Genomic DNA, 5,580 nt, shown 5'->3' with positions numbered 1-5,580 from the left:
TAAGCAGTAAATTACACAGATCCACAGGGTGAGCCCACTCCATCCCAAGGGCAGCTAGGGAGTTCCAACATAGAATAGGCTGAGTTCCCAGGATCCTGTGTCCTGGAAAAGCTCATTCTTATTCACACAATGAAATAGGGAATTGCAAACAGCCTAGGGTGCTCTTTGTTTCAGCAGCTGTCACAGAGAAAAACAAGGACTTGTCAGTGGCCTTGAGGAGACCACATCTAGCCTGGCACTCATCCACTAATCCTCCCTCCCCACTAATCAAATTATATTTTCAGGTAATACATCTCCAAAAAACTATCTAATAAAGAAAATCCAAATAATAAAAAGTAAGGGATATAGTATCTCAAAACTCACCACATCTCAGTACAAATCTTTAGAAGAAGGAAAAAAAAACCACATTAAATTAATATTAATCAGCCTCTCTCATATATGTTAAATATTTCATCATCTAGTACATTAATTAAAATGGTAAATTTTATCTCCAGATTTTGCCCTAGAGATCCATTTTGATATCTTAAATTCCAGATTTAAATAGAAATGGAAAATACTAGGACAAGGAAGAACAACGCAGAAGTTACATCCATTGGGCCAAGCTGGTTTCTGTGTTTGGTGTGGGAATAGGTGTCTGGTTGTCCAGGTTGAACATTTGTTTTAAACTGGTAGCTGTTAATCATATAATAAAGAAGGCAATCTCCCTATGATAGGAAAGGAAAATTAGGAACTGATAGAAATACATTTGCATACATCTAGCTCATTTTACTTTCTTCATAAAACTTACCATCATGTGAGATGATTATTCCTTTATCTGTTTACTAATTTGCTAATCTATTCTTCATCATCCTCCTCTAGAATGTAAAATAGGCCAGATCAAATATCTTGCTTGTCTTGTTTACCACTTTATTATTAGAATCTAGAATAGTTACTTGCACATAGTAGAAGCTCAGTAAATATTTACAGAGCCTCCTTTAAAGACCATTAGGTCTAAGGAAAGAATTTGTTAAGAACTCCATACACATTTGCTTCATGGCCATGTCAGTACTTGATAAATATCTGATAGCAATTTTGATGATATTGAGTTCTTTATTTGTAAAAATGGATCATGAGAAATAAATATCAAACCAAGTGCTAGAAAAATAAGCAGCAAAAAATACATATAGAGAGAGTTGTGGCCATTTGTATTTCAATTACAATTTCTACAAGTTAAAAAAGAAAATTTTATTTTCATCTGAAGATTGTTAAGCAGAATTTGAATTTTCTTGTCTTCTTTCTAACAACTACAAATCACTAAAATCTCATCAGATTTTGGCTTTGGAAGGAAGCTTGGAAATCATCCAGTCTGCCTCCTTATTTTCTAAATTTATACAGGGAAGCCTGGAGAGACTTAGCAATTTCCCTACATTACCCAGGTTTTAGCTCCCATGGAAAGAGTAGAAGTCAGGTCTCCTGACCATTAAATCCAGGCTTTTTTCCACTATATTTTTGCCTTCTTAGCAAAATTATTTTTCTAACTTCATTCCTGCTCTTCATGTTTCGGGGGTTTGGTTTTGTTTTGTTTTGCTGGCCTTTTGACAGTTTTATGCATATTTCTTTTCACAGCACATCATCACGGATGCATTTTTATTACCACGTATCTTGATGTTTTATAGTTGGCCTCAAATATTTAAGGCAGATGCATTTTGTAATGCTCTGTCAGTTTTTCAATAAAGGAAAAGACAGGAGCTGGGGTATGTACCTGTTCTATTAAAAACAGGGTGGCAAGGCTACCAAGTTTTTTGTTTTTTTTTTATTCTGTGCAGATTTATTGTTGAGTAATCTTATCTTCATATACTACAGAACAATTAAAGCTGACCAAGTGCAACAAATAAGCCTGCTGATAACACACATAGCTATATACCAACCATATAACACAGCCAGTTGTCAAAATTCCAAAAACAGAACATCCAAACTTCCAACATACTAATGATCATTCAGACCAGTAAATAAACTTGAGGCAGATCAGTATTCCCAAATTGTAAAGTTATCCAATAACTTTGTTTAAAAGCCTAAGAAACAAGGGCAGACAGCTGTGCCACCAGCACTAAATATTTTTGCACCAAAAGCTTGACCAGAAAACTCAAAATTGTTACTGCCCTATGATACTTAAGATATTTAAAGTCCAAATAAAGAATCTACTGGCTCTAACATTCTAAAATTTACCAGATGCTACCAAAAAATAACTACATGAGGTGTTGCTAAATATAGGTCGGATTTACAAAACTACTTTAGTCTTTTTAACATTTCTGATTGACATCTTTAATTACTTTGTACCAGCCTGGCAAAATAAGATAAAGTGTGTTGGTGTTCGGCAACTGCAAAATCTAACTTGGGAATTAACAGATCTCTGCTCAGAGTAAGGCAATCCATTTGAAGAGAGAGAGAATATCTGGGCAGGAAAATTTTGCAAAGCTGGTTTACATGAAGATGTTTTGTCCCAAATTCAGACTATTCTTCAGACATGCAAAAATTTTGGCATAAAATTGGTTAGTGTTTGAAAACAAAGGAACATTGAGTATAACTTCCTAGAATGGAGAACTCTAATTTGACACCATCTTATCTAATAGGCTGAAAACCTCAATTAGTTACTATACTTAAATAGGCTTCAAAAAATTCAGTTTCTCCAGCATTAAGTCCAGCTACTCTTGCTCAGTTCCTGTTGCATTCACTTTACAGCAAGTCAGTGGTCCCTACAGCCTGACAAAAGAGATCGTTAGCCTGATGACATCTAATAATGCCAACTCCAATAGATTAATTTAGGGACTTGTCATGATGCATTCATGCTACTAAGGGAGACTCACTCGAGTTCTTACCATCTTACCCAAAACTCTAAGCATAGAAAGGAATCTTCCAAGTGTATATATACTATTCAGTGATGTTCAAGACTTAAATAACACCATTAAACTTTGAATGTAGGTCTGTATGAATACGGTTAATATCAAGGTTGACTCTTGAAGCCTACCAAATTGAGGAGCATTAATACTGAACACAAATCAAAAATCTAATTAGAAACATTTTATTTTAAATGTGCCAAATAAAACCTACATTTTCAGACCATAGGATTTAATACATTCAACAAAAATTTATATTACCTTACTGCTGTGAATTTACAGAGTAATAGTCCAGATCCGTTTTGATTAGATGGTTAAATTACCCTTCCCTAAGTTACACTTTACAGACATCACAAATCCCTTATAATAATGTAAACAAAATAACTTTTCCCTAAAAGGTGAACTTGAGTAATATTCCATTGTATATATGTGCCACATCTTCTTTATCTATTCATCCGATGATGGACACTTAGGTTGTTTCCATCTCCTGGCTATTGTAAATAGAGCTGCAATGAACATCTTGGTACATGACTCTTTTTGAATTATGGTTTTCTCAGGGTATGTGCCCAGTACTGGGATTACTGGGTCATATGGTATTTCTATTTGTAGTTTTGTAAGGAACCTCCATACTGTTCTCCATAGTGGCTGTACCAATTCACATTCCCACCAGCAGTGCAAGAGTGTTCTGTTTTCTCCACACCCTCTCCAGCATTGATTGTTTCTAGATTTTTTGATGATGGCCATTCTGACTGGTGTGAGATGATATCTCATTGTAGTTTTGATTTGCATTTCTCTAATGATTAATGATGTTGAGCATTCTTTCATGTGTTTGTTGGCAATCTGTATATCTTCTTTGGAGAAATGTCTATTTAGGTCTTCTGCCCATTTTTGGATTGGGTTGCTTGTTTTTTTGTTATTGAGCTGCATGAGCTGCTTGTAAATTTTGGAGATTAAACCTTTGTCAGTTGTTTCATTTGCAAATATCTTCTCCCATTCTGAGGGTTGCTTAGCCATAAAAAGAAATGAAATTGAGCTATTTGTAATGAGGTGGAAGGACCTAGAGTCTGTCATACAGAGTGAAGTAAGTCAGAAAGAGAAAGACAAATACCGTATGCTAACACATATGTATGGAATTTAAGAAAAAAAAAGTCATGAAGAACCTAGGGGTAAGACAGGAATAAAGACACAGACCTACTAGAGAATGGACTTGAGGATATGGGGAAGGAGAAGGGTAAGCTGTGACAAAGCGAGAGAGAGGCATGGACATATACACACTAACAAACGTAAGGTAGATAGCTAGTGGGAAGCAGCCGCATAGCACAGGGAGATCAGCTTAGTGCTTTGTGACCACTTAGAAGGGTGGGATAGGGAGGGTGGGAGGGAGGGAGACGCAAGAGGGAAGAGATACGGGAATATATGTATATGTATAACTGATTCACTTTGTTATAAAACAGAAACTAACACACCATTGTAAAGCAATTATACTCCAATAAAGATGTAAAAAAAAAAAAAAAAGATGAACTTGAGAACTTCAGTCCACTCTTTCAGGACTTGCACTTCTTCGTGGACTTCCTGATGGGGAAGGACTTCTTTTCGGAGATAGAGATCTGGACTTCGATCAGCTGCTTCTTGGTTGTGAAAGAGACCTGGATCTTGATCTCGACCTGGACCGGGATTGGAAATACCTTGATCCTTTTATAGAACCAGACCTAGATCGTCTGACTGAAGCTGTTCTTGGTCTACGAAGAGACACAGATCTAGATCGCCGAGGCGGTGCTGATCTTGACCTCCTTCCCCTGCTCCTGCTGCGAGAGCACGAGTATCGCCTACCTCTGGATCCTGAATGTGATCTAGACCGTGACCTGCTTCTTCTTCGGCGGCTATAGAGATGACAATCATAAGCATAATGTCCCTTTTCGCTACACTCATAGCATCTATCATTGGGATCAAAGGGACGCCGGGCAGGTGGTCTATCAAAACGAGATCTCCGAGGCATGCCTGTTGATGGTTCAACTCTCACTGGGGAACCACAAATCACTTTCCCATCCAGGCCTCGCACTGCATCTTCTGCATCTCTAGGATCTTCAAATTCCACAAAGGCAAATCCCGGAGGATTTCTGGCAATCCACACAGTTCTTAAGGGACCATAATAACTGAAAGCCCTTTCTAACTCTCCTTTGCCAGCACCAGTTCCCAGGTTACCAGCATACACCTTGGTTTCTCTTCCGTACCGCCCGTAACGCGACATGATGACTGGCCTGCGAGCTCGGCTCTTTCAGCTCGCAGCGCCCAGAGATCGATTACTACAAAACCTACAACGCAGCCACACTCACCAACGGTCCCGGCGGCACTCAAGACTACCAAGTTTTAAACTACTTTTGATGGCTTATATTAGGAAGCCTTGTCAGAATAAAGGGAACTCAAACTCTGATTGATTAGTGTTGTCTGGTACATCGTAGTCAACTGCCTTAGGCCAAGGGTTGTGTGTTTTTGTTTTGTTTGGTTTGGTTTTGTTTTGCGGTACACGGGCCTCTCACTGTTGTGGCCTCTCCCGTTGCGGAGCACAGGCTCCGGACGCGCAGGCTCAGCGGCCATGGCTCACGGGCTCAGCCGCTCCACGGCATGTGGGATCTTTCCGGACCGGGGCATGAACTCGCGTCCCCTGCATCGGCAGGCGGACTCTCAACCACTGCCCCACCAGGGAAGC

The 5,580-nt window shown here is 38.8% G+C and overlaps 1 pseudogene; it reads right to left on the bottom strand.

The window, feature by feature from the left end:
* Positions 1-4,378: 4,378 nt before the first annotated feature.
* LOC111171516 (serine/arginine-rich splicing factor 7 pseudogene) lies at positions 4,379-5,191 on the bottom strand (annotated as a pseudogene).
* Positions 5,192-5,580: the final 389 nt, after the last annotated feature.

The sequence above is a fragment of the Delphinapterus leucas genome, chromosome 5 (genome assembly GCF_059928025.1).
Source record: "Delphinapterus leucas isolate spDelLeu-1000000601 "Yukka" chromosome 5, BTC_Dleu_Yukka2, whole genome shotgun sequence".
In the NCBI taxonomy this organism is placed as follows: domain Eukaryota; kingdom Metazoa; phylum Chordata; class Mammalia; order Artiodactyla; family Monodontidae; genus Delphinapterus; species Delphinapterus leucas.
The sequence above is the reverse complement of the archived record's forward strand: the minus strand, read 5'-3'. Positions and strand labels throughout refer to the sequence as shown.